Genomic DNA, 21958 nt, shown 5'->3' on the forward strand with positions numbered 1-21958 from the left:
TTACTTGGTGATACTGAAAACTGATAACTTGAAAACCAGATTAGAATCAGTTACAAAAAAATCCTTTAAAATTATGAAATGAGGAGGTTTATAACTTTAATGCAATTGTACCAGGAAGAATAGTAGGTCTTTTCCAGAATTTGACAAGGTAAATAGGCTATTCTTTATTTTTATATATGTTCTTATAGCTTCCTCATTCTGTAGTTTTTGAGCTCCTTCTATTAGCATATTAAGTGACATGACTAACATCTATCAGGTGTGGTTCATACGTTCACTCCCCTTCTACCCAGAGGGAAAATTGTGTGTGTGATGTACTGTTTTGATAGGTGTACACCTTACTATATGTTAGAAGGCAAGGTCGAAGCAATGTGCCTTGCACTTGGAGTGGAAGCTGCTGTGGTTTTTGGTGGTCTTATGTTTCTATAGAAGTTCATTCCACAGTCTTTGGTTGGCTCCCAAGAAAACTCTTGTCTCCTGAACAGATGAGCTTTAGCCTTATGCTAGAAAGTTCTGAGGAATGGAGTTGTTGACTATGATCTTAATCTTGGAGCTTAAGGCAACTTTTTAGATATCATTGAGTGCCCTGAAGAGTAGGACAGAGATCTTGAACTTGAATTAATATGTTATAGAAATCCAGTGTAGAGAGCAGAGGACAGGTTCAATGTACTTGCAATAGCCTATATTACTGAAAAGACAGGTTGCAGCATTCTCTACTAGGAAGAGTTTCCCAAGGGGTGATGGCCAGATATATTCCATTGTGTTGTCCTGGTGGGAAGTGACAAAGTTGTATATAATTGAGGCTGGGTCATTGTCTGTCACACTAGGACAGGGTCACCTAGCCCTCCCAAGATGGTGGAAAACTGCTATGCTGCTTCTGGATGCTACTACATGAGAGCTTTTCATCAGTGAAGAATCTAGGAGCACTCCCAAGCCCCAGACTGAGTTGATCAATTGTTGGTATGTGTCTTTAACCAAAGGAGACTGTACTGTGGCTGAAAACTCTTCAAAGTGCTTTCCTCTGCCTCCCAAGCATTAGCTCTGTCTTGCTTGGGATCAGCTTCAATCAGATGTTTTTCAATCATAAACTGATTTTGTTTAGGCACTGGGACATTTTGCTGATAGTGGTGTGATTGTGTGTGATGAAGGAGAAGTGGAGCTGTACATCATCTGCACATTGTTGACACGAGTCCCTGTCATCTTACCAGTTCACCTAATAGCTGCATATAATGTTGAATAGAACTGGAGAGACAACTGATATCTGGGGAACTCCACAAATGAGATATCCAGTGATGAAGGTGCAGTTTCACAGTACAACGCTTTGAGTGTATCCTTCTAGGGAGGATTTAAACCATTTTAGTGCAGGTCATGCCACCTATCAGGAGGTAGTATTTAATAGTCAGCAGTGTCAAATACTTCAGAGAGGCCATGGAGGATGAGAATGGATGCCCGCCCACCATCCACTGACAGCAGGACATCATCAATCAGTGCCGCAAAAGTGGTTTCTGTCCCATGTCATAGCTTGGATTGAGATAGTGCCAGTTGGAGGGTATTAGCTTCATTTATGTGTTTGTAGTTGGCCTTTGGCTGTTGTCTCTGAACTTACTTTAACCTTCTCAGAGGTTTGATACTGGTGGGTGGTTAGCGGGAACTGATGCATCCAGTGTGGTTTATTCAATGTTGGTCTGACTGTTGCAAGTTTTGAGGAAAGAAGGGAGGATTCTTTGGTTATTTCACTCATGAGTGGCATCACTTACTCTCACTATAATTTTACATCTAATCTATTATTCCACATTTTTTCTTTAACTTAGTATAAATTAATTTCTTGAAAAAGCTGGAATCCATGTATATCTAGATCTTCAGTTCAATTGACTGCAGGTTAGCAGTGCCTAAAAATCAAATCATCTTTATTTAGATGCTTAAATATGGATTTAGGAGCACCCTAGGCACTTGGGTTTGAAAATTTTGGTCACTGAAGAAATTTAATAGGCACAACTAATTAAATAAAGGAAGCACTGTAATTGGAAACAATACCCATGAAGGTCATCATATGGGCTTGTCTGAAATCTGTAGCTAACTTTTAATACTGTAGGTGCGCCAAGTAAAATGTGTACTTTGTTTCATTGAGAAGAGCTTTGTGTAGCTCTAAAGCTTGTCTCTTTCACCAACAGAAGTTGGTCCAATAAAAGGTATTACCTCCTTCCCCTTTCCCCGTCTCTCTACATTGTTTCAGTTATTCCAAAATGCTGTCTAAAGCATGTTGCTGTAGTGTCTCCTTTAATCAGGCTTCTATTTTTACCTGCTGTGGGATTGTTTTCATAGTAAAACTAGCAAAATATGTTACAACAATCTGCATGCTGGTTCTTATATCTTCAAGTGCAGGAAACTGCATCCTAACAGCTTTTTCCTTTAATGTGAATAACTAATAAATATTATATTCTTGGAAATGGCAACATGCTTAGGCAGCATAATTTTAAAACAGTAAACAGCAGTATCTTTTGTAGAACGACAAATTTATTGCAGATTACTCTTTCTTTTCCTAGTAGCTGTAAATTGTATTTTCTCATAACAAAAGAGTTGAGTACATGATGGTACACTACATAATTGTTTTTGCCAAGTATTAATCTGTATATTGCCTGATCTGATCTTAAAGATTAGAAAGAGGCAGACTTCAGCTGTTGGCACTGGATGCATGCTAGCCCAGGAATTGAACATGGAACTGTATTTAAGCAGAACTCTCACAATGCAGTTATGGAAAACTGGAAGGGCATGTACCATTCAGAAACAAGTTAAATACTCCTAACTGGTTAGGGGCATCCTCTGTTGTTATACTTTTTATTTTTAATTTTATAAAAAAATTAGTTGGGAAGAGCTTTCTCTGTACATGCCTTACATGTGCTTCATGAGGAGTAAGAGAGTTCCTTTTTGGTGTGGGGAAAGGTTAGTCTTTCTTCAGGCTGCATGTAATACCTGAAGCAATGCTAGATGTCCTAGAGAATGGGACATTAAAGCTACAGAATATCATAGGAGTTATTTGAGGCCTTGATTTTGGTATTTCCACTGATTGTACACTATCAATATCTACTAAAAGCAAGGTTCACTATATTTTCTCATTGAGAGAGCACTATTATAATTCCCTTCTTATTAAAAAAATAATCTCTGTTAACTCTCTTTTTTCTTTTTGTGGCCATAGATAAACAGTTTTATTTGTGACTGGCTTCAGCACTATTTGAAAAGATGCTGTCAAATTGTAGGTAGAAAAATTAAAATGAGTTCTTCTTCGAGTACTTGTTCATGTCCATTCCATTGCAGGTGTCTGTGCGCGGTTACTGGAACTTTTTTCCCTTTAGTAGTACCCATAGGACCGGCTCTGGCACCCCCTGAAGCCCCGCACACATGCTGCAGCATATGAGGCACTGCCGGCTCTACGCCCCCTCAGTTCCTTCTTTTTGCCTGTGATGGTTGCTGGAACTACTATGACTTGCATCACAAGTGTTCTCAATCCCTTTTTGTTCTCCTTAGTCGTTTGTTGTTTGTCTTAGTTAGATAGATTGGACCTAGTTAAGCTTTCAGACCTCAAACTCAAAAAGACAAAGATCTGGTTGAAAGCCTTACTAATGGAAGCAGTCAGACCAGCCTCCGAACCAACGTGCACTGCCTCAGTACCGAGCATGGCATCGACGCAGAGCACACCGCCAGCACTGGCTCCGCCTCGCACTGGACTTCTTCGTCTCCATTGAGGAAGAAACAGCGAAAGCAACTCGCAGAGCGAGGCCATTCCCTCCAACGTCCAAGAAAGCAGGGTCGAGCATGGGACCTCACTGGGGTCAGATAGCAGAGATTTGCTCGCCGCCACCAGAGCCTGTGTCCACACCCAGAGAGCCACCCCTAACTCTTGGGAGTGGGAGGGTGTTTCTGCACCTGCCAACGCCGTTGATGACGGAGGTGTTTCATGTGGCATGGACCTTGTTGGTCTTGCCTATGCTGCCCCTGCCCCAGCCTCCAGACCCACCCAGAGATAGGGGGCCGGTGTTGCAGGGAAAGCCCACGTTGGGACCCCTTGGTTGGCTTAGATGATCCTCGGAGCCTGGGAGAAAATCTCCAACAGCCCGGTCATCCCGAATGGAGGGTCGACTTGGCGCCGTTCTCCGAGAAGTCGCTCCGGGTCATGGTCGCCGAAGCACCCCACATCGGCGGGGCACGGAGTGAGGTCACCCTCTCGGCACCGGGTGAAGCTCGTTCCAGGAGGCGGCACCTGTCTGGGTCACCTGCAAGAGGCTGCTCTCCAGAAGGGAGCCAGCGCCGCTCCTGCTCCCTGGCACTGAGGAGTTCGCCCGCACTGACGTGGCACAGAACCTGGTCACCGGAGTCAGTGTTGGCACCGAGGGGAAGTGGTGCCATAAGTCATTGATGCCCAGGCACTGCTCCAGGCATTCCAGTTCAGGGTTGGAGAATGATTCCCCGCGTCAGCACTGGTCACGGCACCGGCACTAGGGCTCATCGTCCTCATGATTGACAATGTCAAAAGGTCATTCTCCAGAGTGCCAGTGAACCCACAGATTGGGTCATTGCTCCCCCTCCACTCGGCACCGTGCAACGGGAGCCTCCAATGCAGTCCCACCATGGTCATCTGACAGTGAGTTGGCGTCCTCTTGAGAGGATGGTCACCAGGCGAATTGCCGCCACCAGCAAAAGATTCCAGAGCACCTGCCTGCTCAGACAGTCCTGGGATGGTCTATAGAGCAGCGGCCACCCCAATGGCCATATTGGGGGCCTTGGGGTTTTCCGATGGGCCCGGGTTTGCTGTCTTTCAGGTCATCTGGGGTGCAGTCTGCACCACCAGCACCGGAGAAGGGCCATCATTCAGCCTTCAGCGATGACTCGGACCCCCAGGAAGGGACCTCTGTTGGGTCCCCTCATCAGTGGGAATGATGCCATCACCCACCATGCCTCTCTAGTCCTCCTCCTCTTTCCCAGATGAGGTGGTCACCCCGGGACCATAGGTGCCCCTGGATGATTTCAGGGCGCACCAAGAGCTTCTCAAGAGGGTGGCTTCCAACTTGGGGTTGGAGATGGAGGAGCTAAATGAGGCATCAGTCAGTCTTTTTAATGTCCTGGCAGTGGCCACTCCAGCCCAGGTTGCCCTCCCTATACATTAGGGGGGTATTAAAGATAGTGAAGGCCCTATGGCAGACCCCTTCATCAGTGGCCCCAACCTCTAAGGGTGCCAAAAAGAAATATTATGTCCTTGCCAAAGGGTTTGAATACCTTTTCACACACCCCCTCCCGGTACCCTGGTGGTAGATGCTGCCAGTTCCATGTCCAAAAGACAATAAAAAATTTGACTTGTTTGGGAGAAAAGTTTATTCTATGGGAAGCCTGCAGTTTCGCATTGCCAATCAGCAGGCTATCCTGGGCAGGTACAGTTTCAATCTCTGGGACTCACTCAAGAGCTTTGCAGACGCTTTGCCCCAGGACCAGGTGCTGGACTTTAATACCATCCTGGAGGAGGGTATTATGGTGACCAGAACAGTGCGGCAGGCGTCTTCGGATGCAGGAGTCGTTGGCAGACAGAGCCATGGCCTCTGCCCTCTGTATGCGTAGGTGCTAATGGCTGCAATCCTCAGGACTGTCCCAGGAACTCCAGCAGTCCATCCAGGACTTCCCCTTTGACAGGTTGGCCTTGTTTTTGGACCAGACGGATGCGAAGTTGCATAGTCTGAAAGACTTGAGGGCCACACTCCACTCCTTCGGTCTTTATATGCCCCAGGCCTCAAGGCACCAGTTCTGTCTTCAGGGCCAGCAGCAGCAGAGATACTAACCACAGTGGTTCACGCCCTACAGGCAAAGGGACAGAAATAGTGGGTCTAGGAGACGTCGACTAACACCAGGATCCACTTTAGCCCCCCAGCAAGGGTTGTCTAGGCGATCCAGTAATCAAAGGCCATCTTTTTGTAGATGCGCCTGAGGATGGCGTTCCAGCCTGTTCCCTGGATTCTTCCCATCCCTTCCTGAACCGCCTAGCCCCCTTCCTGTCCAAATGGGCCAAGGTCACTTTGGACCACTGGATCCTCGGCATAGTTTCGGAAGGCTATTCCCTCCAGTTTTCTTCTGTGCCTCCCAACAACCCTCTCTCCCCATCCCTCTTCAGGAACTCCTCGAGCAACTCCTCATGCAAGAGGTAGAGAACCACCAGACATGAGGGAAAAAGGATTTTACTTGAGGTACTTCCTCATCCCCAAAGCGACAGGGGGTCTCAGGCCTATACTAGACCTGCGTCATCTCAACAAATATCTGAAGAGACTGAAATTTCCCATGGTCTCCCTTGCCTCCATCATTTCCTCTCTAGATCCAGGAGACTGGTATGCTGCCCTCAACCTAAAGGACGCATGCTTCCATATTTCTATTTTTCCCAGTCACAGATGTTTCCTCTGTTTCGTGGTGGCCGGCTCCCACTTCCAGTTTACAGCGTTGCCTTTTGGCCTTTCCTCGGCCCCAAGGGTGTTTACGAAATGTATGGTGATAGTGGCGGTGCACCTGAGGCGCAAAGGGGTCCAAATTTTCCCCTACCTGGATGATTGGTTAATCAGGGGGCAGGTCCAGGGTCCAGAACAGTGTAGATCTGACATGCCACCTGCTGCCAGCTGTGCCTGCTAATAAATGAGCAGAAGTTCACATTAATTCCAGTGCAGTGGATAGAGTTCATCAGGGCGGTCCTGAACTCTTCCCAAGCTATAGATTTCCTTCCCCAGCCCCGCTTCGAGGTGATATCCGCCATCATTGCTCGCCTGCACCTCTGCCTGACTACAACAGCCAGGCACTTCTGCACCTTTTAGGCCACATGGCGGCCTGCACTTATGTGGTGAGGCTTGCTCGGCTGAAACTCAGACCACTTCAGTCATGGCTCACCTCGGTTTATGCCCCGAGCAGACATTCCGTGGACTGAGTGGTCAAAGTCATCCCCCCCACCCCCACCCCATGCTAGATGTTAGGTGGGCATTAGCATTCTACATCAAGTGCACGAGACCATTCCGGAGATCTACGCAGCTCTTCGTTGTGGTGGCTGATTGGATGAAAGGCTTACCTGTCTCTGCCCAGCGCATCTCGTCATGGATAACTTCCTGCATCAAGTTTGGCTATGAGCACTCAAAGCACTATGAACACTTCCGGGGATAATTACAGCCCACTTGACCAGAGCTCAAGCCTCATCCACAGCCTTCCTAGTAAGAGGGCCTGTGCAAGACATATGCAGGGTTGCCACCTGGTCGTCTGTACACACGTTCACGTCCCACTATGCCACCGTCCAGCAGGCATGGGATGACACAGGCTTTGGCAGAGTGGTGCTGCAGGCAGCTCATCCGTAACTCCGGCTCACCTCCAAGGTATTGCTAGTGAATCACCTACAATGGAATGGATGTGAGCAAGCACTCGAAGAAGAAGAAAAGATGGTTACTTACCTTGTAACTGTTCTTCTTCGATATGTGTTGCTCATGTCCATTACATGACCCACCCCCCATCCCTGCTGTTGGAGTTGGCAGCAAGAAAGAACTGAGGGAGCATAGGGCCAGCAGTGCCTCATATACTGCAGCATGTGCATGGACCTCCAGGAGATGCTGGAGCCAGCCTTACGGGTACTGCTAAAGGGAAAGTTCCAGTAACTGTGCACGGAGGCGCACACACACCTACAATGGAATGGACATGATGAGCAATGCATCTCGAAGAACAACAGCTACAAGGTAAGGAACCGTCTTTTTCTGTAAAGCTGGTAGTTGTTGCAAACGTTATCTCTTTGCAAATGTATTTTAGTTTTTACAGATAAGTGGATTTTTTTTCAGAAAAAAGATCATTTCCTGAATGTAGCCCTTAAGTCTATTTCCTGCCATAAAAAGAAGAGGGATTTAAAAAATAACAAATTCATTGAAAAATTTTCATAGACCATTACATGCAGAGTTGGACCTTGATTATGGGACTTACTCCTGCAAGAGCTAGACAGAACATTATGAAGCTCAGCTAATAAAAAGGCAGAGTCAGACTTTTTTACATATTCTGTAGAATGTCAATTAATGTTCATTAAAAATATTTTACAGGTCAATGTCTAGATTGTAATCAATAACCTATTTCTGGAGGGAAAGCCAAAGCCTCTTATATTTTTTTCCTGGAGTTGTAGACTGCTTTTTCAATTCTGAGTCATGTATAATTCTTTGACTGCACAATTCAGAACAACTTAACCATATTATACTTGCTCATGTTAACATGTCAGTGAAAATATAACAAAATATATTGTAGAGACGAATGTGACATTTTTCACCTACTATATTCTTTTTGTCTTTTAGAGCATTTGTAGTATCAAATTCTCTAGTTAAAATGTATATAGTTTCCATTCTAGCCCCCTCTCATTTTAGTTTAAATAACTAATGTAACATCTAGTCTTCATGTGTGCATGTATCTCTACAGCTATATCTATCTGTCCATAAAATATAAGTATTCCTTGTTCAGTATGTATTTTTAATGAGTTCTAAAATCTTCAGAGGAATAGATCTTCAAAACCATTTTGTCTGTTGGTCTGTAAACTTCCTTAAAGCACATATCTCCATCATAATTTCTATTGTGGAGTCTGTTTACTGCCAGCAAATATGGTTTATTCTTAGACTATGTCTACACTGCAGCACTAATTCGAATTATCTTAATTCGAATTACAGAAAGCGATTTATAGAAAGCGCTGCAGACTATCCACACTACAGTGTTTGTGCTGGTTTCTTGCGTTCACACTGGCCAGCCTTAATTCGAATTAGAAAGCAGTGCAATGTGGGAAGCTATCCCACAGTGCAACTAATCATAGAGGCTGTTGTGACAAGTGTCATCGTCCCAGGATGCAGCGCTCCTTCCCCCACCCTTTTCCCCCACCCCCAAACAGGAAAAGGATTTTCATGCTGTTTTTTTTTTACTCCCCCGATCGCCATTGCTGCAGGCACATGGAGCCAGCTGAACTATGCTCTCATTTTGACCGTGACAAATACATCGCAGCTTATCCTGGATTACTTTAGAACTGTATGCTGTTTGCCTTTTATGCTCCTCCCCCACCCCCTGTATATTGCTTGCCTTTGATTTTTCCCTTCACCAAACGAACCCCTCCTCCACCTATATGCTGTTTGCCTTTTATGCTCCCCCTACCACCCCCTGCATATTGCTTGCCTTTGATTTTGATTCTACAGGTGTCTGTAGAATGTAAGATAAATACCAAGGGAGTCAGTTAGTATATTAATACAGTGATACAAATGTTTCCATTTCACTGATGGAAAGCATGATATAATGTATCCACATGTAGCACTGTGAATAAACTCTTAAGAAAATATCAATTTCCATGATTGCTACATCAACAATGTAGCAAAGAATTTCCTCTCACTGTTGGCATTTAAAAGCATTTGCCACGCAGGGTGGGGGGTGAAATCTTTCAAAGGGACAAACTTTAAAGGGCTAAACTTTCAAAGGGACAAATCTTAAAGGGACAAACTGCAAAGGGCTTGCTGGGTAGTTAAAACGCATTCACCACGCAGGGATAGGGGTGGTGAAATATTTCAAACCCTTAGAGAGACGAACTGCAAAGGGCTTGTTGTGTGTGTGGAGGAGTGATTGCAGCTTGGATTTTAAACCCATTCACCACAGGAAATGAAGATTTAAATCTTCCCGGGGCTGATTTGGGGGAGGGTACTGAAATGGGGCATCATGGGATACAGTCTGGAGGCCAGTTAATTCGAATTAAGTCCCATTTCATCCACACTCACACTAATGCGAATTAACTGATGTGCTTCAGGCGCTAATCCACTTGCAGAGGTGATTTTATTAATTCGATTTTAAAGGCTCCTTAATTCAAATTAACAATGTGCAAGTGTAGATGCGGGAGTAATTAATTTGAATTAAGGGACTTTAATTCGAATTAAGCCACCAGTGTAGACCAGGTCTTAGATATCTTCTCTGCAAATAAATGTCCATGAATAAATGGTAATGATGAGATAACTGCATTTTTATTTTCACTGCTAAAATGCTGCTGGAATGGCTTTTAAATGTATAAAAATACATGGTGGAGAGATTAAAATGGTCTTTCTGTTCCTTGTTCTGCCTTGAGCAGTTGTCTTGCATTTTGTCCCTTTCAGAACCATAGAGATAAGGGGTAGTATTTCACCCATAACTAACAAAATCAAGACTTGAAATTTGGGGGTAATGTCCCCCTCCCTTCCACCTCAACACACACATGGAAAAAAAGGAATAATAATAATAATAAAAAAAAAACCTGAGGTACTTTCTAGAGAAATAATTCTTGCATTTTAGTGTAAAATGAATTTTACTAATCTTAAAAATATTAAATAACTTTTTAAATAAGGTTTTATTTAGGAACAACATGAGCCAAGTTATGGTTAATGTGATGGTGGAAGAGCATTAAAAATGGACATATAAACCAGCCTCATACACAGCATCTTCCACATATTCTGTACCATTTAAGAATAGAAATAGCTTTTGGATATATTGTTTGGTCTGGCTGATCATGTGTGTTTGGGTAGGGGGAGATGGAACAACACCCAATTAGCTATTGCCAGCTCTCACTGATCTTGCAAAATGCTGAATGTATTGGTCCTGATCCAACAAAGTTGTCACACTGACTTCAGTGGCTCATCCAGGGAAGGAGAATTGGTGCAGCTATCTTCTATTTTATTTACTTTTTTACTTTTCTTTATTTTATATTTATATTTATTTATTTACTTTTTTATTTATTTTTCTTGTGTGTGTGTTGTCGGCCAAATTGGCCTTATGGACCATTTTTTTCATTTGCTACTATTTTTTTAATTTCAGTTTCTTTTTTCTTTCTTTCTTTTTTTTTTTTTAAGGTCTCTTTTCTTCTTAATAGCTTTCTTCCTTTTTCCCTTCATTTAATCTCTTTCTGGGTAAATCTCTTCTGGATCAGTGCAGCATCCCTGTACTTTTACTCTGTCCATATCTGGAAGTAAAAAAACCAGTGTACCAAAGGTGTGTCTTTTTGGTTAGATACTTAAAATTTGGTGCTTATGCTCAAGTAATTCTTTTCTTTAACAGTGTTACTAATAGAAATTTCTAGCCCTAGACGTTCTCCCATCTCATTTAAAATAGCAAATGTTCTATTAACAAAAAGCTATGTAACACACTCCTCCAGATTTACTCCTTTTTGTGTAATGTGGCTAAGTAAACAAGATTAAATTTAAATAATAAATATCCTCTCTGCATATTATAATTAGTGGTCTGAAAAGATTTCTCAAGGAAGTCTTTTTCATGCTATGTATATCTGTACTGAACAGAAGCCTTAGGTCTACTACATGTGAATTATGAAACTCTGTAGGCTCTTTTATGAGCTTCATAATTAGTGACCAAACATCCCGATATTTGGGGCTGTGTCTTTCTGTGCCTGTTAGCCCCCATTCCCAAATGCCCTCTACTGATTTTTCACACTTGCTATCTGGTCACCCTATTCATGATACACCCACTGTCGACCTGCCACCTAGAATGCTCTTCGCAATTCCCCATGCACTGTCCTTCCTGACCTTGGTTCCACTAGGCTACAATGAAAATTGAATTCCCTAATTCTTATTTCCTCGTTCTTTGCTTTGAAAATAGTGCTTCAGCTCCTCCTTTTGGCTACCTCGCTACCTCACAAATAGGTGAACAAAGGGTTAATTAAAGCCTGAGGGAGGATATAGTGGAAATGGAGAAGTGGAGGAACCTGCTATTTAGAGGGAAGGGAGCTGGATGGAGTACCTCATGTTGTTTTACATAAGGTTCCACAACATTTAGAGCAGACCCTCCTGAACAGCTTCTTTGCAGGTGATTCATAAAGTATTTTGAGGAACATTTGTTTGTAATGATTTTTATCCATTTTAATGTTATGGCAACAGGTGTAATTGCCATGCATGTTATGGTTCATTGATGTACATGCACCCGCGGTGAAACTCTTTTAAAGAGTTAAAGTAACCATGACATCCCATCACACCCAGACAGTCTTTAAGGGTATTGTGTAGGTTAAAACAGTCTCTGGATGGTATTACTGTTATCACTTTGTGTTGCAGAGTAGCTTCACAAAAGGAAGTTTAATGGGCAGGCCACCTTTCAAAGTCATGTGGTCCTAGGTGAGCAGCTTTGGATAAGAGATTTCCCAGGTAAATTCTGAGGCTGAGGCTGGAACAGGGAACAATGTATTTAAACTGTGAGATTCCAGGAGTCTGAGACACAGAAATCCAAGATGCTGTCACTTGTTGAAAAAGTACTGGTGCTTTAGCTGAAGTTTCAGCAAGAGGGAGTTGCATTGTGCAGTTTGTGATCACCTCTATACAAAGAATCAGGATTCCATTTTGTAAATAAACAAATTACATTTAGAAAAATACCCTGACTCTGCATAGAATCATAGAGTTGGGAGGGACCTCAGGAGGTCATCTAGTCCAACCCCCTGCTCAGAGCAGGACTAACCTCAGCTAAATAATCCCAGCGAGGGCTTTGTCAAGCCGCAGCTTAAAAACCTCTAAAGATGGAGATTCCACCACCTCCCTAGGTAACCCATTCCAGTGCTTCACCACCCTCCTAGTGAAAAACTTTTTCCTAATGTCCAACCTAGACCTCCTCCCCTACAACTTGAGACCGTTGCTCCTTGTTCTGTCATCTGCCGCCACTGAGAACAGTCTAGCTCCATCCTCCTTGGAACCTCCTTTCAGGTAGTTAAAGGCTGCTATCAAATCCCCCCTCATTCTTCTCTTCTGTAGACTGAACAAGCCTAGTTCCTTCAGCCTCTCCTCATAAGTCTTGTGCTCCAGCCCCCTAATCATTTTTGTTGCCCTCCACTGGACTCTCTCTAACTTCTCCACATCCTTGTTGTAGTGAGAGGCCCAAAACTGGACACAATACTCCAACTGCGGCCTCACCAATGCCGAATAGAGGGGAATGATCACTTCCTGTGATCTGCTGGCAATGCTCCTCCTAATGCAGCCCAATATGCTATTAGCCTTCTTGGCAACCAGGGCACACTGATGACTCATATCCAGCATCTTATCCACTGTTACCCCCAGGTCCTTTTCTGCAGAACTGCTGCCTAGCTTGTTGGTCCCCAGTCTGTAGCTGTGCATGGGATTCTTCCGTCCTAAGTGCAGGACTCTGCACTTGTCCTTGTTGAACCTTATCAGAATTCTTTTGGCCCAATCCTCCAGTTCGTTTAGGTTCTTCTGTATCTTATCCCTATCTTCCAGGGTATCTACCACTCCCCCAGCTTAGTGTCATCTGCAAACTTGCTGAGGGTGCAATCTACCCCATCCTCCAGATCATTGATGAAGATGTTGAACAAAACCCGCCCCAGGACCGACGCCTGGGGCACTGTGCTTGTGACCGGCTGCCAGCTAGACATGGAGCCATTGATCACTACTCGTTGAGCCCTATGCTCTAGCCAGTTCTCGATCCATTTTATAGTCCATTCATCCAACCCATACTTCTTTAACTTGCTGATAAGAATACTGTGAGAGACCGTATGAAAAGCTTTGCTAAAGTCAAGGTATATCATGTCCACCGCTTTCCCCACATCCACAGAGCCAGTCACCTCATCATAGAAAGCAATCAGGTGGGTCAGGCATGACTTTCCCTTGGTGAATCTGTGTTGACTCTTCCTGATCACCTTCCTCTCTTCCAAGTGCCTTATTATGGATTCCTTGAGGACCTGCTCCATGATTTTTCCAGGGATTGAGGTGAGGCTGACTGGTCTGTAGTTCCCCGGATCCTCTTTCCTCCCTTTCTTGAAGATGGGCACTATATTTGCTTTTTTCCAGTCATCAGGGACCTCCCCCAATTGCCACGAGCTTTCAAAGATAATAGCCAATGGCTCTGAAATCACCTCAGCCAACTCCCTCAGCACCCTCGGGTGCGTTGCATCTGGCCCCGTGGACTTGTGTATGTCCAATCTTTCTAAATAGTCTTGGACCTGTTCCTTTAGCACTGCGGGATGTTCACCTCCTACCCATTCTGTGCTGCCCAGTGCAGCAGTCTGGGAGCTGACCTCCTCTGTGAAGACAGAGGCAAAAAAGGCAGAGTACCTCAGCTTTCTCCACATCTTCTGTCACTAGGTTGCCTCCCCCATTCTGTAAGGGGCCCACACTTTCCCTAATCTTCCTCTTGTTGGTAACATACCTGTAGAAACCCTTCTTGTTCCCCTTCACGTCCCTTGCTAGCTGCAACTCTGATTTTTCCGTCCAATCAGAAACTGATCTGCAAGACTCTGAAATCTGCTACCACTCATCAAAAAGGCAAGACTATTTTGACATAAAACAGTACTAAATTACTGACCACTCCTGATCATACCAAGGTACACTTAATTTCCATTTAAATCAGTAAGGATTTTGTGTTTTTTGGGCATGCAAGATCAGACTGATATTTATGAAACAATATAGAGATGTTTTCTGCTTAGAATGGCTTTAATCAACCATTAATGTGTTACTCTGACCAAAAAAAATCATATCATAACCATAAATCTTATCAATTGAAACCTGAACTGGTGATGGCTGTTTTGGGAAGAGGTGAAATTTGATTTTGCTTATGAGTGCCTGCCTTCATGTACAGTGCTACGTAGTTAATCCATCTCCCTGAGAGGTGGTAGCACTGACATAGCACTTTCTATATGGGAGGGTTAGGTTGGTATAACTGTCACTCAGGGATGTGGATTTTTTACACCCTTGAGACACGTAGTAATACCAAGATAGGTCTGTAGTTTAGAGCTGGCCTAAGCAAAATTGTGTTCATTGTTTAGTTTAAAATCAATGAAGGATTTGGTTGATGCTCTGCTCATCGCCTTTATATACACATTTAAATATAAAAGAGGGCTCCAAATATCATTAGCTCAAATATACCATGAAAGAATATTTTGAAAATCATATACTGTGAGTTCCCTAACACCTATATTCCTGGTTTTAAGCAACAAATGACATGCTTTTCAATTACATCTATTTAAGTATCATGTTGACAGAATTCAGCTGTATAGTATGAGTATTCTTCTAACTTAAAATTGTCAGTTTACGAACATATTATAGGGAATTGTTGCAGGAGTGGGCAGCGGGGAGAAGAGGGAGTGGAATCAACCAACCAGCTGTTAGCCTAGTTGAGGTTTAGAAAAAAGTCTAAAATCTATGAAATCTAATAAATTTCTATAAACTGTAGCAGTTTTTAAATGAAATATTATGTTTGTACATGTGCTCTGCAATCTCCAAGAATTCCTCAGCTACAGAATACATTTGGCAATATGTTCTTGGAAAAGAGCTCTGATTCTTTGATTTATAGTGTTTAAAGTACCTTGCCAAATAGTGTATGTGAGTAAAAGCAATGGAAATAAAAACCAGTCTGTTTCCTATTATCTGTGCTATGCTGTAACAAAAAATGTCACTGGCATTGATACTACATTAATACTTCTGTGATCTAAAATAGAATTGATATTAAATATATTGATTTATACTCACCCATCACTCAGTGCGGTTACACCAGGGATGAAATTGGCCCATTAAATCTAACTTCATTTTCTTTTAAAATTATTTTCTCTCACCTCACAATGATTTCAACTGACAGTTTCACATTGAGCACTAACATATTTTAGTACATAAAAGAATAAGCTTAAAATTATACCTCAATCCAAGTAAATATGGAAAAGGTGCCAAATCTGTCAATATTAATGTTGTGTAAATGTCTCTGCTAATGGCCTTTGTAACTAAATAAAACATTGAGTGAAGAGGCAAATGAACTGTTATATGCTGTGCAAAGGAGGATACATTTGGAAGAGGAGATACTTGTTAATGAGCAGGAGGCTTTGATCAAGTTGCGAATGCAAACATAAACATTTTTGCTGGAGAAGGGTAGGGATGTGTTTGTGTGTACATCGATGGGACCATTTAAAAATATTTATGCATCCTTGTGGCTCACCTGCATTTGGAGGGTGATGCCTGAAAATTCACTTTCATTTTACTTTCCAAAACACACTCCTATGTTGTTTTCCTATTTAGAAAAATAACAGGACCAAGCCTCTGGCTTCCATCCCAAGAAGACCAAGTGTAGAGAGATGTAGGAGAGGGGAGGATCAAGGATGGGAAAGAGAAATACAGGATAAGAAGAGAACAAGAAAAGGCAACAAAATCCAAAAATTGTTATGAAGAAACGGAATTTTAGAAAAATAAAAGAGATGAAAAATTATAGGAAGAAATACAGGATTGCATTTTGAATCTGTGATTATAATGGTGGACTGGCTGTTTCTAGTGGCAATAAAAATTAATTTGAAAATATCCCAGTTTTGGACAAAATGGAGTTGACAATCTATCATCTAGCCCTGTTGGAATATGCTAGCACAAAAAAAGTCAATTGGAATGTAAATTAAAACAATTCAAGTTGCTACTCCCAACTTAAAAATGTTTGGCCAAGAATAGAATCAGATCCAATTTTATATCAATTTAATTCTACTGATTTCATTGGGGATACTACTGATTTAGCCAATCTCCATTCACATGGGTTCATTGTTTTTTAAGAAGAAAGAGACAAAGTGCATGAGGTAATACATTTTATTGGACCAACTTCTGTTGAAAGAGACAAGCTGCCCAGACTTGAGGAAGAGCTTTGTGTGGCTTGAAAACTTGCCTCTTTCAGCAACAGACATTGGTCCAATACAACATATTACCTCACCTATCTTGTGTGTCTCATATCCTGGGACCAATACACTTCAACAACACTTTTAAGAAGAGAGACCTTTTTGCAACATCAGGAATGTCAAGTCTGGATTTCCCTGGAGTTGCTAGAATTCTCTTTTCTCAGCCCTTAGTCAAAGGGATGAGATATTGAATCCTTTACAAAAGAAAATTTCAGACTGTTTGTAGGACATTTGAATTTAAAAAGGTTAAATAAATGCTTGATTGTTAGTAAGAAGCAGAAGGAAACTATTTTTCTGTTTTTTAAAAAAACTTTGTAGCAAGACAAATATTCAGAACAATGTGTTTTTTGTTACTGTGAGGTCAGATTCTGAACTGTTGTGCTTAACACATGACTGATTTAATTTGTTTGTGTTAGAGACTGCCAAATGTGTGTATTAAATTGATAGTGTCTTGAATTTAATGGTTAGCTCAACAAAACAAAAACAGTTTGTACATTAAATAAAAATAAAATTTTGTAGACTTCTAAGGGACAATTTAGTTCATATTAGTTTTGTTGTGTAGTTCTAAATTAGGTCAATATTTTAAAATTTTTACATAACGGAAAAGATTGGAACTAGAAATTAGTTGCAAGGAACTGAAGATCTTGTAGAATATTGGACTTTGATTAAAATAGTGAATTACATAGATTAATTGATTTTTAAAGCCAACAGGAAAGATTATAATAATCTAGTCTGATGTCTTGCATAAAAGAGGCCATTGAACCTTACCCAGTATTTTTTTCATCAAGCTCATAACTTCTGTTTGAGTTGGATCATATCTTTTTAGAAAGATATCAAGTCTAGATTTAAGGACTTCAGGACTGGATAATCAACCACATCCCTAGGTAAGTGGTTCTTATGGGTAATTCCCCTTAATGTTAAAAAAAATTGTACGTCTTTTTGGTCTGAATTTGCCTAGCTTCAGCTTCCAACCATTATATCTTGTTATACATTTTGTCCTAAATTAAGGAGACATTTACTGTCAGAAATCTTTCCCTTATTTATATACTCATAGATCATGATCAAATCTCTTAACCTACTCTTGGATAAATGATATAGATTGAGCTTCTTCAGTCTCTCACTATAAGGCATTTAGAGAGCCAAAGTGGGTTGGGCTGACTCGGCTACCAAAACTTTGCATCTAAGGCATTTGTCATTCAGAGTTTTGATAATGGTTTAAGTGTGGTACAGTGGGTCAATAGATACATAATGACTGGTATAAAATCAAGTATTTCAAGATTTCAGAATTAAATGTTAATTAAAACATGCAAAGTAGTGGATGTAAGTATTTTATTATGCTTCTGTAGTTTGTTTTAAGCTTTTGGTAAAATTATTGGTAACTGAGATTATTCAAATTAGTAATGGAGGAGAACACACACATTAATTTTTTTCTCCAATAAGGAAAACAGAATGCAGATATAATACATAATACATATATATTTATAAATCCAGGACAATATCCCTAAGAGAGGTGTTTAAACTATTAAAAAAAAACAAACTGAAAATAAAAACACTCGTCTGTTTAGGCTGGCAGATAGCCTTCTTGGAATAAAAGTGTGGAAAAAACACGGATTTATTGAGGAGGGCCTTCTGCTTTCTTTTTTCTGCTAACAGAGCCTGGTCTTGTCCATATCTAAGATTTTCTAATTGCCATGCCATTGGCTGGTCTGCTTTTAAATTAAAGGAGTTTTGAAACTTAAAATCAACATAGATTTTGTAAACTTGTGGAGGGCAAAGACGAGAGAGGAAATGAGAGAGAACTGGCACTGCTTCCCAGTTAAGCCAGCCAGTTGTTTCCGTCATGATAGGGTAACAAACATCAACTTTTTGTTGTCCAGAGAGCTCTATAAAACAGTTTTCAATGTTTAGGGGGCTTAGTGAGCACTTTGTGGGTTCGAACATGCACTGAGTGATTTTTGCATTGGAGTTTTGCCGAAACTTCAGTTTTCACCTGAAACAAAAAATCCCTCAGATCTGCCCAAATATTAGGTCTAGTCTTCATGAAAGATTGTGAACGTCTTGCAATATGAAGTGCAAGCCAGAATTCAAATGACCTTAGAAGAGAATGACAAGCTTATTTTAATTTTAAATACATTCTTTTTTTAAAATAGCAGGTAGGAGCCAAGAATGATGCCTACTTCATATTAATGTTATAAAAAGATAATCAAATATTACCTTGTTTTAGATACTTTCTAGCACAAATAATTCAGGGTAAGATGGAAACATTTTATAAGAAAAGAACTAAACCAGCATAGCAAAAAGGAGGCTGTGAACGGTCTACTTATGGCATATTTAATCTAATATAGTGTCTCTAGCTTTTCTAAAACACATTCTTGTTGCCTCAAGGCACCCTAATATCAGAAATACCTACCAATGCTTGGTTGGGAATATTTCAATAAAATTTAATCTAAGCAAAGACTTGGGGCATATACTGAGATTTAACTGGAAACCAATTTTGGATTTTAATGGGTTACATATCTCTGTAGAATAACCTACCTATAACAGTTACATATAATAGTGTCAGGCTGTGATTCAACCAAGAATTGAAATATATGCTTAATTTTAGGTACTTCGGTAGACCCATTTAAGGTTAATGGAACTACTCTTATACTTCAGTCCTTTGTTGAATCTGGATTTTAACTTAAATTTAGAAAGATACATTTCTAGCAATCAACACTATTTTAGGGTATATAATATCTTCTGAAAAAAGGATGAGCTGAGTGGATCCATTGTTCTCTTATCTATATTTTTCAGTTTCCTGCTGACATTTTGGCCTGAAGGAATTGGAAGGACAAGTAAAAATATATACTTTATTTTTAGGTTTAATTGAAGTTAATCCTAGCAGTAGAATACCCTATCTGCAGACAGCAATGCCAAAAACAGAGTGTTTCATATTTTTCTTTTATAATTTCCAGTATGGTATGAACTGTTTATTTTGTTACAGCAAAAGAGGCTAACAAAGTACAGTGTATTTAAAGCAAAAAGAATTGGAAAAGATTTAAAAGAACATTCAGAGGAATAGGATACTGTAATATTTTAATTAATTTACTTTCATTCTTTTTTATGCCATCTATCCAAATGTCAAGTATCACAATATAAATTAAATTTTTGGCAATCTGTTTTTCAAAGGGTACTGAGAAATGTACTTTAATCCTGTTTTGAGGTTGAACATGACAATTACAGTATACAATACAGACTCATCCCACTCCTTTTAGTGGAATGTTTTTTGTTATGGTGTCTTTTTAGTATGATCCAACATTATCCCATGTGCTTGGATTTTAATAATGCTCACTGAATTTAATTCCAGAGAACATTATTTCATGATATCAAATACCTTTTGCACTAGCTTATGGTTATTGTGCTTTTTTCACACTAGTGCGCATATATATATATATATATATATATATATATATATATATATATATATATATATATATATATCCCCCAGGGATATTTAGCTAACTTATATTACAACAAGGCATAAGAAATTTTGAACTTAGTATGTAAACAAAACAGTTTGCAGATATTGAGTAGCTGTAGTTTATTGTATTCTTAATTCAGGCCATGACAATGGACAGTCAGAGCTGAAACAATACTTAATCTAATAATAATAATTAATAATATTATAAACTTTAATTTTTATTCTGTTTGGGGTTTTCCATTTTCTTGAGGTACATAATTAAGGAAGCCTGTTTTATATTTACTTCCACAGTACAAACTTTGACCCAAGCCTGCAAACACTTTCCTACCATGAGTAGTCTCTCTGAAATCGATGGGATTGTTTATTTGCAGTAGTAAATTTAAGCTTGAAAGTATATGCTTGCAGGATTGAGGCCCAAGTGGATATCTAGAAACATATATTTGAATTCTCAATATCTATGGAATATAATTTTAAATTAACTTTAATCCAGTTTTAATGTCTGATTTTAGTTTAAAAGTAAAATATTTTCTTAGCTGAAATATGGATTCAATTACAACTATTGCTTGTGTAGATAAATTTGCAATAATTAGGATACAAGATTTCTGGTGTCATTTTTAATTTGTTGGATTTCTTGTGTAGATTGAGAGATTTTGAGTTGTACATGTTGCCTGAAGAGAGAGAGCTGACAAGACAGGTTACTAGACAGGTAAACTATCAAAGGATAAACATTTGTGATTCATTAGCCTCATAATCATATTCTCTAAAGAACTTTAATCAGCAAATCTTAACTTGAGTCAGTACTGCTTGCTAAAAATGAAACTGCTGTTGTCATGAAATCCAAGTAGAACTTATTTCCTGCCTAAAGGCTAAAGTGTCATGCAAGTTTTATTGGACAGTTCTTTAGTGCATGAGCTTTTGAATGTTTCTGGAGTTGTCGGGGTTTTTTTTGGGGGGGGAGGAGGCGGAAAGGGGGAACAGGACTTGGGGAAATCTCCAAAAGAAGAGGAAGAAAAAAGAGAAATTATTAAACAGCATGCTTTCAAATTTCCTATAGAAAATGAGATCACTAAAAATGATATAAAGTATAATAAGTAGTTTCCATTTTTCTATGTAGCCAAAAAAATTAATTAACTTAGGTTGAGTTCTTCCATATATAGTAACATTTTCAGCTTTTCATTCAGAGGACAGGTAGTTGATCTTAAACACCAACGATTTATAACTTGCAAAGAAAATAACACTCTATTCACTCTGTTCAATCAGTACAAAAGATTACTTCTACCAGAAATATATTTATTCTTCAAGTTCTGTACAATCACACTGATCACCAGCAGTGTCTTAGAAACTATGAACCTTTTGTAAGCCTACTCTATTTTTTTCCAGGCTGACTGAAAAATTGGCCACTTTGGAAAAGAAATCTTCCATAGGTTATCTATAAGAGTCTGACATTTTCAAAACTATCATGTCACTGGCCCTCAAAGTAAATGCTGCCATTAACAGATTTGTTAGGGCACTGTTATTTCTATGATTAATAATCCCACCTAATTATGTTAGCTAAGGAAAAATGCTACTAAGGGAAACTTTTTATTTTTAACTTTGTATTTTCATGAAAATTTGTCTCAATAGTGTCTGGAGCATGGCGCAAGTTTGCCCAGGTACTGTAGTAAATTACATTACATATCGGTTTTGTTATTAGGTCTGGACAGACTTTTGGAGCTATGTAAAAGATTCCACTTGAACTTCACATGCACTTGAATTCTTCTTTTGAGTTTGATTTGTAATCAAACAAGCAATGGTTCATCTGAAAGTTTTTTGTGTATAAATTGTTC

The 21958-nt window shown here is 40.2% G+C and overlaps 1 protein-coding gene across 1 annotated transcript in view; it reads left to right on the forward strand.

Moving 5' to 3' along the window:
* The window catches only part of ME1 (malic enzyme 1), a 357418-nt gene that overhangs the window by 3626 nt on the left and 331834 nt on the right, over positions 1–21958 (forward strand). The gene's annotated exons all lie outside the window — the stretch shown is intronic.

Source organism: Emydura macquarii, unplaced genomic scaffold (genome assembly GCF_026122565.2).
Source record: "Emydura macquarii macquarii isolate MOO-44397 ecotype Brisbane River unplaced genomic scaffold, CSIRO-AGI_Emac_v2 contig_2297, whole genome shotgun sequence".
Classification (NCBI taxonomy): domain Eukaryota; kingdom Metazoa; phylum Chordata; order Testudines; family Chelidae; genus Emydura; species Emydura macquarii.